General features: G+C 40.7%; 1 protein-coding gene across 4 annotated transcripts in view; it reads left to right on the forward strand.

Moving 5' to 3' along the window:
- Nucleotides 1-1075: 1075 nt before the first annotated feature.
- LOC127393964 (uncharacterized) overlaps nt 1076-12439 on the forward strand; it is a 56333-nt gene continuing 44969 nt past the window's right edge. Inside the window, exons 1-10 of one of the 4 annotated variants that reach the window (XR_007891562.1) lie at nt 1076-1103; nt 1751-1908; nt 2220-2335; nt 2788-2849; nt 8568-8633; nt 8731-8857; nt 9005-9145; nt 10136-10188; nt 10303-10413; nt 12270-12320. The gene's annotated coding sequence lies outside the window, so the exon portion shown is untranslated. Of the gene's footprint in view, nt 1104-1213; nt 1702-1750; nt 1909-2219; nt 2336-2787; nt 2850-8567; nt 8634-8730; nt 8858-9004; nt 9146-10135; nt 10189-10302; nt 10414-12269; nt 12321-12439 lie in introns of those variants that run through there. The other 3 variants (XR_007891561.1, XR_007891563.1, XM_051639592.1) reach the window with 3 other exon arrangements.

Below are 12439 nucleotides of genomic sequence, written 5' to 3' on the forward strand. Positions count from 1 at the left end.
CCCTGTTAGGGTTCGATCTCTCCCCCGCAGGGTTCGATCTCTCCCCCCTCAGGGATCGATCTCTCCCCCTCAGGGATCGATCTCTCCCTGTTAGGGTTCGATCTCTCCCCCTCAGGGATTGATCTCTCCCCCTCAGGGATCGATCTCTCCCTGTTAGGGTTCGATCTCTCCCCCTCAGGGATCGATCTCTCCCTGTTAGGGTTCGATCTCTCCCCCGCAGGGATCGATCTCTCCCCCTTCGGGGTTTGATCTCTCCCCCTTCGGGGTTTGATCTCTCCCCCTTCGGGGTTTGATCTCTCCCCCGCAGGGTTCGATCTCTCCCCCGCAGGGTTCGATCTCTCCCCCTCAGGGTTCGATCTCTCCCCCCGCAGGGTTCGATCTCTCCCCCGCAGGGTTCGATCTCTCCCCCCCGCAGGGATCGATCTCTCCCCTGTTAGGGTTCGATCTCTCCCCCTCAGGGATCGATCTCTCCCCCTCAGGGATCGATCTCTCCCCCTCAGGGTTCGATCTCTCCCCCTCAGGGTTCGATCTCTCCCCCTCAGGGTTCGATCTCTCCCCCTCAGGGTTCGATCTCTCCCCCGCAGGGTTCGATCTCTCCCCTCAGGGTTCGATCTCTCCCCCGCAGGGATCGATCTCTCCCCCTCAGGGATCGATCTTTCCCCCTCTCTTTTTACCCCCTCAGGTGCTCTCCCCTTTAAGGAATCTTCCCCCCTCAGGGATCTTCCCCCTCTCCTCTCCCTCTCAGCTGCTCTTCCCCTTCCCCTTTCCCCCTCAGGGATCGATCTCTCTCCCTCTCGCGCTCTTCCCGCCCTCCTCTCCCCCTCACGCGCTCTCCCCCCTCCCCTCTCCCCCTCCCCCAGGCGCGCGACTCTTCCCGCCCCGCGCTCGCGGCCGCTGCTCCCCCCCGCCCCCGCTAGAGACGCCCCCGCGAGACGCCCGCGCGCTTCCCGCCGCAGGGGGCACGCGCCCCGCCCGCCCCGCCCCTCCCCGGGCGGGTCCCCCCCCCGCAGGCGCGCGACCCCCGCTCAGGCGCCCCCCCCCCAACCGTCCGACCCCTCCCCCCCCCTCCCGGCGGGGACGGGAGAGAGAAATAAAGAGGGAGGGTAAGAAAGGGGGGGGGGGAGCGAGAAAAGGGGCGGGAAAGGGGGGAAGCCGGGGGGGGGGGGGGGGGAGCGGAAAGCCGGGGGGGGAAGGGGAAGCCGGGGGGGGGGGGGGGGGGGGGCCGGCAAGACAGACGGAACGGGGGTGCTAAAGCAGGAAAGGGGGCAAGAAAGCAAGGAAGAAAAGATGCAGCCAGAAAGAAAAGATAGTTTGTAGAAGAAAGCCATGTTGAAAGAAAGGAAGAAATAAATGTAGAGAGTCCCATCTGACTTTTCAGATTCATTATTTCTGTATCCTCCTTGTGTTCACCATTCTGCTTCCCGCTCCCTGTATCCCTCAGCTTTTCTTGCCAGACTAAGTGGGTTTAGGTAGCTTAAAAGCCAGCAATAAGTGCTTGTTCTTAAACTCTTGAAGTGTTTCACTGCAGTTAAATGTTTTTGCATTCATATCTGCAGGATTTGACCCATAATATTGTTTTGCATTTGTAGAAAAATGCATTTTAAATACTATTGATAGTGCTCAGTGTATTTATAATGCCTGCATCGTGGTAGAAGGATGATGAATATTCATCGTCAGTGTATTTCTGGAGTTTAGAAACAGGTGTGTTCAGTGGTAACATCACGCTACTGATAGCAAATCAATATTTCAGGGGAGAGCACACTTTACAGCTTAAGGCCTCATACAACAAGACCACATTAGACTGTCCTCTGATCACATTGAATGTCCTACCTGATCCTGAGAAACCTGTCTGCTTGAATGTAAAATACAACAAAAATGCTTCTTTTCCAGCAGGAGGTACCTTCCCTGGTGAGTATAAGTATATTTTGGTAAGAATGATACTCTGGGAAAGGCAGAGTTGACATTTGAGGGTTTTTTGGGTTTTTTAAGCAGTGATTGGATAAAGTTAGGTGGGTGTTTTTTCTAAGAATTGTTACCTGATCTAATTACAGCGCTAGGGAGAGAAGGTTTTCCGTATCTGTTTTTAATTTTTTGTTGTTTAGAATGTGGGTATTGTGTGTTTGTCCTTTAAGTGTGAGAGGTGCAGGAATTCAGGGAGTTTGTTTGCCTTAATTCTGAATTAAAATAATATTGAAAAAATGTTATCTTTCATTCTCCAGATGTTATGGTTAGTGTCCTTTCTGAAGATGACACCGTTCTTGAAAATATTAATCCAGCACGGATTTCTATGAAGACGTGGGAAATGCAGAGCAGCAGAACTAGGATGCCAGTTGATGTAAGTCATCAAAATGAGTATTCAAAATAGATATTAAAATGAAAGGCCAGCATAGGGTGTTGTACTAGAAACTTTCCTTCATTTAACTTGGATCGATACCGTGTTCTAGATCTTAAATAAAAAGTATTTCATATCAATGATATTTGTTTATCAATATCTGTCCTGTTAAAAGTTGTCAGACTGTTCAAATGTCAGGACTATAATGAGGACAAAAACGCTACTGCTCTGCAGAAGCATATAGCAGGGAGATTACTGAAAGTGTCCACCCTGAATTTTGCAAAGAAAAGATTCTTGAGAATTAAGACTATGAAACTAGAATCTATGTTACAGGTGATGATACTGAATTACAGTATGGTATCAGTACTGCACATCATTGACTTGATAGCGTATTAAAAGCAAGGTACTTTAACTATCAGTATATTGAATAAAAAATTGTGCATCTTTCTTTTCAGGTTGCAACATTTAGCTGTAGCAGAGTGAAGGATGACAAGGAAGATGGCTTCTTCTACTTCAGGTACACCATCTGCTTGTCATTTATCTAGTAACATTCCTGAATTCTTCTCAATGTCACATTCAACTGCTGCAGAGTTGCAGGCTGGACAATGGGAACTGAACTGATTTGATACCTTCTGTAGCTGTGTGTTAATCCTGAGCCTTGACCATGGCCCAGTCAGTTTAGTGGTCTCTTCTTGGGTGACCTTCTCAGAGACGGTGTCTTAGATGACAGGCAGCAGAACTAGAGGTCATCATAAGGTGGTGCCTGACTGCCACGTTCTTTCTCCACTCCTGGCAGGATCAGTTAAATAACTCTCTTGCTTCCTAGGACCAGACTTTCCTCGTGCCTTTAGAAAGCAGACTTCAGGGTCACCTTAATGCTGCCAATACCACTGCTGCACAGTGGATCCTAGTTCCTGTATCAGAGGAATAAAGGTTGCAGCAGCTCAGTTATGTCAGGATTCCAGAAGCATCTGAGTGTTAGCACTTTGGGAGGTGACAGGAAGTTTCCTAACTTGCCTCTCAGTTGTGGCTCTGCTCTCTTTTGAGGTGCATGATAGAGTTCAGGAAGCCATGCATCTTATTTGTAATCCTAGGAAATCTGTGTTTTCAAGGTCTTGAATGTAGCATTAACTCTTAGACACTTTTTTCCCTGGGGAGCTGAGGCTCAGATTCAGAGTTCTCACCCAGCTTGATAGGCAATGCATATGTACCTCCGTTTGTAATTCCCTCTGTCCTGGCCATCCAAGAAAGTACCCCATCTGGGAAGGCAGTTGATATGACCTTTGTTCATTCAGTCTTTTTAGCTTCTCAGGTGGTGTTCAGCAACGTAATGTAGTTGTATATAAAGGCTTTTTCATGAAAGAGATTACACCTAATTCGAAAAGCTACTTAAGCATGACTTTTTGTATCATTACCAAGATCTTTCTTCACCTTGAAGGCACTAGAGGTTCCAAAGCCTTGTAAGACTGAGTTTGACAGCTTATAGCAAAGTAAGGTTCCAAAATAAGAGTGTGGTTTTGCTTTTAACAGAGCAGAGCTTTCTGTGTGGCTAGTCCAAGTTTATGGAATGAACTTCTCCAGAAAGCAAGGATTACTCCAGACTTGGACCAAGTATGAGATGCATTTCAGTGACATTGGTCATGCTGAGAAATTCTGAGTTGTAAGGTTAATTAAAACATAAGAACACCCAAACCCATTATCAAAACAAGGCACTCTGCATCATGTATTTGTACCTCCATAGATAAAAACCAAACAATAACAAAACCAGCTAGAATGCACGTGCCAATGTGTAGTCATGCTAATACATGTTGTCCTGTGAAAAGCACTGTGGTGGTCAGTGTGACTTGAATATGGAATTAGGAAAATCTCGACATGAGTACCTGTAGTTTACTAGTTGTCTACAAATATCCGGAAATGAAATTGCCAACCTTATTGAAAAATGTAGAAAGACAAATGGTAGAGGTTACCCATTAGCAGCCCTTGCAGGAACGTACATGTTACTCATTGCTGCCAGTGTCTGTGGCATCACTGACTGCAACCTCAAGGTTTCCTGTCCTTGGCACAGTCACAGATGGTTCTCATCTGTTTAACACCAATGGGTGCTCTTATGCAGTCTTTCAACTTTAACAACAAATGTGTGATTTCTTCTTTTTTAAAGCATACGTCTGGCTAGGTGGTGTTCAGCCACAAGATTCTTGGCAGCAGATTATTTACAACTCAGTTTCTAATGTATTCTGACAAGGCAGAAGCTACTAGCAATCTTAATCTAGATAAAATGCTGAGAAGAAGGTTCTGTTGTTTCTTCTCCATACAAAATAGGAAAAGTCATGGCCTGTTCTAGAAATTAGGTAAAGGCTTGGGATGTTGTTTTTTACAAGTTAAGGATTCCAGGAAATCCTGCATGTTAGTCCTTCCCAGACAAAATAAGAGGAAACAAATTTCTTGATGTTACTGACAAAACAGATAAAAGGCTGTATGTTGAAAACAAGAATTTCATTAATCAGTTCAAGAGTGTCATAAGTCATTATGAGATTTTTATTAGTATAAATTTTCTAAAGAAAATATATTTCCACTATAGACTTCTCCTGATAAAATTTTTAGCTGCAATATTTTTGAAAGCCATAAAGACTTATCTTTGAAGATTACATATCTGTCTCTTCTTTAAGCTGCAACCACCTCTCTCGTGATTTGGCCAGTTGAGCAGCAATTTCTACATGTTAAAGGTGGAAACAGTATGAGTTTTATTATAAGCATTACTCATTTTATGCATGATACCTTTCCCAAAGTAACAGCACATTTAGATATTACCAATACTAATTTTCTTTCTGCCTACCCTTCTTCATGCTTTTATAATATTTCACCTGTTTGTAAAGAAAGGCAAAGAGTTTAGTTTGTCTTTTCAGTAAGCGATTAATAAGAAATATGTTAGTGTTTGGATACATATTGCTGATTCATTTGGGACCTGCTGTCTACTTCCGTGGTAACAGCAGTAACTTGTAACTCAGCACTGGGAATATTTTGGTTTTCCTTCTCCGTGTTTGCACATTGGATCTTTATTTTTAATGTGTTTGCATTTGTTCTCATGCTGAATGAAATACATTTATCTCCATGAGCAATGGATCTAATGAGGCCTATTTTCCTACAGTTTCAAAGCTGATCTTACACCTTGTCATGCTTGGTGGAGGATTAGCATGTATTGTAGCTTTTGCTTACAAATAAGTAGTTAAATTATTTCTTCTCTGTTTGGTTGTTCATTTTCAGAAAACCCAAAGGAAGGACATTTTTTAAACTGTTTATCTTTGCCAAGCAAGGGAAGTTTACAAGTTGGGACTTGTTAAGGACCAGTTAGGGACTGGGACATAAAAGGGGGATCCAGTCTTTTCCTCATTTCAATTTCACTTGTAAATAACACTTCAGCAATTTGTAGTTAAACCATTAATATGAGTGTTATTTTACATTTTTATCTGTAATACTATTTGGCTATACTATCTTATGATCGTTTAGTCTGATCTCTTCATATATATGTATGTAAATTTTACCAGGATCTCTTTACATTTTGTCAGACTAACTGGGCTTACATATATTTTGCAGAAAGGCATCCTCTCCTCATTTGAAGAAGTAAAGATCAAACTACCACTCTGTGCTTTGTTTCAGTCATTACTGCCCTGGACCGTTTGCCTTAGTTCAGTTTGAATCTGGCTGAAACATCGTGCATACCTCTGAAAGTACTGCATATTGTAGTCGTGTCATTGCAATGACCTTTTCTTCAATAAATACAGGTTGAATTTTTAAAACCTAGGAGTTACATTTGTAACTATTGCTACACAGTGTCATCTAAAGACACTACATGCACAAAACCAAAATCTGTTCAAAATGTGCAGCTCTGCACTCGTCTGGGTTTTTTGGTACATTTATTCTGAGTGGAACAGTCACAGTATCTTTCTTAAAAGCCTGCAGAGAACTTCAGTCAATAGGACGATTCATAGTAGTGAAATATGTAGATACAGATTTATTTCTTCTAAGTTTCTGAAGTATCACATAAAATTTGTGGAGCAAAAGTATACCCCTGCCTTATTTGGCTTCTCTGGTTGTTGCATGTTTTACTAGCCTGAAGTCTGTGCAGATCTTCCAACAGTTAGAAGGTGTACTGAAGGAGAATCTGACTTGAAAAGAAATTTTCTCAGCCACCTTTTCTAATTCATTCATTGCAAGTAGCTTCCCAGCAGACCAGCATCAGTGCCTGCCAGGTGGAGGCAGGAGCTGCCTTGGCAGCACATACAAAGTCTCCCTGTACATCTTCAAAATCACCACAACAGAACTCCAGTAGAATCAGTAAAATCTATAGATGCTACATACAAACTTCTTCATAATATGTTTTATTTTATTTGGTACATCAACTGCTTTTATGGAACTATATATATTAAACTTAATGACATAGCAGAAATAATCCTCTGTTGCTAACACTCAGGAACAGAAACATGCAGTTAATAATGGAAAACATTTTTCAGTGAACAATCCGTCTAACTGCTCCACTCTTGATCTGTAAGGACAAGTGACACAGTACATATGAAAAAGAAGCTAGAAAAATAAAATGCATGGACTGAATAGAAGTATCAGATAAAATTAATTGGTACACTCTTAGTTTCTCTTCTTCCCCTATCATGTTTCAGAACTAATAAATTACATGGTTTGTGAATACGTTTTTCACGTATGAACGTGTACGGGGTGGCAAAAAGTGCAGAAGTATAGGTGAGGGATGAGCTATAACCACTGGTCTAATAAAATAGTGCTTTTCTCCACAAATCTAGCATTTACACCTGTGGCAGAAATGTGAGCAGATATTTAAAACTTCATACTGTTGAGGGGGAATAATAACCCCATAGAGTAGACTTTGATGGTTCAGATAAAGTTACTGGGTAATTTCTCAGACTCTTCATCGATGCAGAAGTAACTTTTATCTCCCTGTACTAGTAACCTGTTGTTGAGCCACTGTGATCTAAGTACTCTAATCTTGCTCCAGTGGCTAAACTAACAGCCTATGTAATGGTGGGGGGATGTTTTTTGTTTGTTTATTATGATTTGTTTGGCTTGTTTTGGATTTTTTAATAAGCTTATGCATATTCTTTCTATTTACATATTCCTGATTTGTTGGAGGGTGGAGGGGTTGCATTCTTCTGCTTTCTCATTACTGTGATCTGATGCTGTTGACAGCAACTTGTGTTCCCTATCTTTCATCAGGAGTAATTCAATTTCGGTGAATCCTGTATCTCTTCCCCTCTGTGGACAGGATTTGTTGGTTTGATGCAGTATACTTTTCGTATGAGTAGTAATGGGGACACACAACCAGTGTGTGTTCAAGTATTTTGAAATTGTTCCATCTTACTTATAAAGTATGTGCAATTAACATTAATGTGGTGAAGCTAATAATCTGACATGTTTACCCTTAACACTGAGATGCAGGAATACTAAACTCATTTAATGAAAGAAAATATTTTAAGATTTTTATTAGTTTAAATTTTCTAAAGAAAATATATTTCCACTACAGACTTCTCCTGATAAAATTTTTAGCTGCAATATTTTTGAAAGCCATAAAGACTTATCTTTGAAGATTACATATCTATCTCTTCTTTTAGTCTGCAACTACCTCTCTCTTGATTTGGCCCGTTGATTAGCAATTTCTACATGTTAAAGGTGGAAACAGTATGAGTTTTATTATAAGCATTATTCACTTTATGCATGATACCTTTCCCAAAGTAACAGCACATTTAGATATTACCAATACTAATTTTCTTTCTGCCTACCATTCTTCATGCTTTTATAATATCTCATGTGTTTGTAAAGAAAGGCAAAGAATTTAGTTTGTCTTTTCAGTAAGCGATTAATAAGAAATATGTTAGTATTTGGATACATATTGCTGATTAATTTGGGACCTGCTGTCTACTTCCGTGGTAACAGCAGTAACTTGTAACTCAGCACTGGGAATATTTTGGTTTTCCTTCTCCGTGTTTGCGCATTGGATCTTCATTTTTAATGTGTTTGCATTTGTTCTCATGCTGAATGAAATACATACAAGGAGGTCTTGCCTGTGGGACAGTGCAGGGAATATTTTTTCTAAGCATGTCTCTCTTAAATAAAAGATACAGCCAAAACCAGTAAGACTCTTTAAACAGGTAAAGTTACAATTTTAATTCCTAAATAATATTTACTGCTAAATCATTGTATTTCTCTTTATTAGGTATAAAAGGCATTTCTGGGTCAATACTTAAAGTTGCAGTAATATTGTATAGACATGATGTGCCAGGTAACTTACAGGACTTAGTATTTGACAAATGTTTATTTTGTGTGTTACCTCAGGTGTGAACATAAACTTGTGTATCTGTATTTGTTTGTTTTATTAGAACCTAGTGCTGGCTGAAAACAGTCCTGAAGGCGATAGCACTGAATATATTCTTGTATTTGAGGCAGATGTGCCAGCTTTGAAGAAACCTTTGGAACCATACTGTCTGTCGTTTATGTTTTACAATGGTATGTTTCAGTTACTCTAAAATGCTTGCCTTTCCTTACAGCAAACTATTTTTAGGTCCATAGCACTTACTCAGAACTGTGTGATAGCTTAGTAGGTTTTTGCTGATATTTAAACCAACTTGTATGTTACTGTATTTTTCTTCTAAGAATAGGTATTTATTTCTGTAGATTTCAAGAAGCAGCAGCAGATGGCAGCACTTACAAGGGAGAGAGACCCATTATCACAGTCCATAGGTGTTTACAGAAATTGGTTTGATACTACTCATCAGTTTGTAACTGAAATTAAATGTAAGTTCAGACATTTATATAATTACATATCCTTGGAATGAAACATTTTTATCCTTTGATAATTTTGAAAAGATAGATGAGGCAGAAAAAATTGTATTGAAATAATGAGGCAATTAGAGGGGAGCAGAAGGGAGTGTCTTTGCATTAGCAGGGAAGCATCTGATTATTTGAATGAGCCTACCTTTAAAGGGTCTTGATTTGAGGTAGAAAGTCTCATGTGAGAACTGTCAAAAGGATGAATAAAACATTGATGGTGGTGATCTGATTATTTTCTTCCATGACCACCTTGTACTTCCAGCTTTGCAATAGATGTGTTGAATGTGCAACCATCTGGAAATTGATATCTACATACACGTTTCTCACATCTCACTGCTCTTTCCCCAGCAGGTCTCCTTGGCAGTTTGATTTCCCCCTTCTTAAATATGTTATTGCAGAGGTGGTACCACCCCTCCTGATGGACTTGGCTTTAGCCAGAGATGGGTCCCACCTGGAGCCGGGGAAGCTTCCAGCAGTTTCTCACAGGAGCCACCCCTGTAGCGTCCCCCACTCCTATAGCCTGCCCACACAGACCCAACACACCATTTTGCCCATAAAAGAACCATTTGGAAAAACAATTGAGGATGAAAAGAAAAAAAAGAGCTTATATTCTCAGGCTGATCTAAGGGCAGGGTCCATTGCTTCCTAAAACTGGAGGAGATGGCAGCTGCCGAAACGCTAGACAAATTACAAGACCTTTGCTGACAAATCCTGATACTCTGTGCTGAAAGAAAGAAGTAGATAGGATCAGCTGTGGGTGACATAATGACCGAGGAAATAATTCACAGGCCAGAAAAGGAAACAGTACAGGGACCATTTAGGTCTGTTTTTTTGTTGTTTGATGTAAGACCTAGTATTTTAACACCGTTCTGTGTTTTCAGCAGTGGTTTACATGTATTTTTGCTGCTGTTAACAACAATACTCTTACTTCATTCCCTACCCTTCACATTTTAGGAGAAATAGATACAAGGTTCTCCTTCTGTGCTGCAGCAACTCTTGCACTTCTGGTAAGTCCTAAATCATCATTTGGGCAACTACAGAATCTTGGTGCTGCTGAAGTTCCTGTAGTTAATGAGCACAGCAAAGTGTAAAGTTGCACTGGTTTCTTTTCTGACTTGCAGGGAAAGCTGGATGCTATCGATGTGGGGAAGGCAGTAGAATTTGTTCTGTCCTGTATGAACTTTGATGGAGGATTTGGCTGCAGACCAGGTTCTGAATCACATGTGGGACAGGTGAGTTTTTCTTTACATGGAAATGTTTCAAATCGGCAAGCATCACCACCTGCCTGTAGAAGATGCTTTACAACAAGTATCAGTGATGTCAATTGATGCACCTTTCTTCTTTCACAAATGCCTTGTTCTAATACCTTGTATAAATACGTGAACAAATAGGTAAATATATTGAGAAGATGAGTAGACTCGAGAAATTATAGTCTGGGGTGGGGGGAGATTATAAAGCAACAGCTCTTAGGACTGTATTTCAATCTTCACATGGTGAAGCTGGAATAGTTAGCCTGAGGATTTTCAGAGAATTTGAAATGGTTGTTAACGGAGACTGGACAAGACCTGCACTGTCTGCTGCAAATCATAATAGAACACAAAGCTCAGCTGTGTCATATATTTATCAGCTGATGAACTGGCATAAAAATGAGCTGTGAACCTTCTCAAGGGGAGTCTTGTTAATTTTTTGAGGAAGGTCTGTTTTAAGGTGAGATGCCTAACTCAGGCATGGGAACATGTATCATGTTTTGTTGTAGGCACTAAAGAGAGTTTTACAAGTGACGGGGAATTCTGAAAAATGCTCAGTAAAACCTTGTTCCAGTTAGACAACTGCACTCTCTTCTCAACAAATGAACATATCTCTGAAGGAAGAGAATCTCAATTGCTTCTTTCAGCAGAAAATTTACATTAAACCATTAAACCTACTTTTCCTTTTTTTTTTTTTTCTCCATGAAAGGGATTATGGCACTTAACCTGAATTTTTTAATAGAAATCCACTTGCAAGAAAATATTTTAATGCTGTTGCAATTAGCCTGTTTATCTTGCACAATTCTGGTGAACAATGCCATAGCCAGTATTCACCTCAGCACATGAAAATACCAGAGGTATTTTGCTGGGAAAAAGTGTTGTGTATTTTCCTCACCCCACAGCACCCCCTTTTTAAAATGGGAAAAAACAAGTAAACCTAGTACATGTACCTTATCTAGCAAATGTAAACTACAGTAGTATTGGCCAGGAGGTCCTAATGTCTGGACTATGTTCAAGGAAGTCAGATCAAGTAGCTGAACACACTCCTTGCAGCTGGAATTTCATCTGTTATGCATATTCACATGCTCCTTAAGATGCTGTAAAGGGCAGCTCCATCACCTGCACAGTAGTTGAAAAGTTTCCTGGGAATATCCCATTGATTTTGCAGTGTTCTTGGGTAGGCATGTCCCTGCTGATGGGTGCTGTTGTTGCATAGGTAACGATCAGGGTTCAGCTGTTTCTGCTGGAGAATTCCTCTGTTCTTCAGTTTGCTGTCCACAAGCCTGAGGGTAAGAGGCACACGCAGCAACAATCCGTAGGCTGATGCAGAATTTTCATAAAGGCCCTATTCAGCCTGCAGAAATCAGTTTGTGTTCTCTGGCTTCAGAGTCTGTGTTGTTAAAATAAAACTGTGGTTCTGCTTGAGCTTTTAGGTTATTCGCTAGTCTGGTGAATAATCTCTGCTTTATGCAGCTCCAGCATTAATAAAACATCTTATTTAGTGGTTTTGTCATAGTTACACATGCCTGAAAATGTGACTTGTAGCATCTTTACAGTATTCCAAGAATAAAGACTAGCTTTAATTAAGAGAATAAGTAGATTTGACTCAGTATAAACAGCTGTCAAGTCTGTTTACTAAAATGTATGTTGTATAATGTAGAATTTTTTTGATCACAAATGCTTTTAAAACTCATTCTGGTCCTAACACATGTAAGTACACGTGGAACCTGGCAGCTACAGAAATACTTCTGTAATACCTAGTACTTAAGAACAAAGTCTATACCAAGCCTCAGTCAAAAGGTTATTGATGTTTGGACCTGTTGCACTTCTTCATCTTCCAGAGCACCACTAATTTTGCAGCTGCAAGCCCAGAAAGCTGCCATCTGCTCAAAGTAAGTCCTTCTCCCATCGTAGCCATGGAATATAGTTGTGGATATTATCTCTTTCTTCAACAAGAAGCATGTTTCTATGTTTAAATGACAGAGGATAGATACCTCTATTTTTTAATTTT

Source organism: Apus apus, chromosome 24 (genome assembly GCF_020740795.1).
Source record: "Apus apus isolate bApuApu2 chromosome 24, bApuApu2.pri.cur, whole genome shotgun sequence".
Taxonomy (NCBI): Eukaryota; Metazoa; Chordata; class Aves; order Apodiformes; family Apodidae; genus Apus; species Apus apus.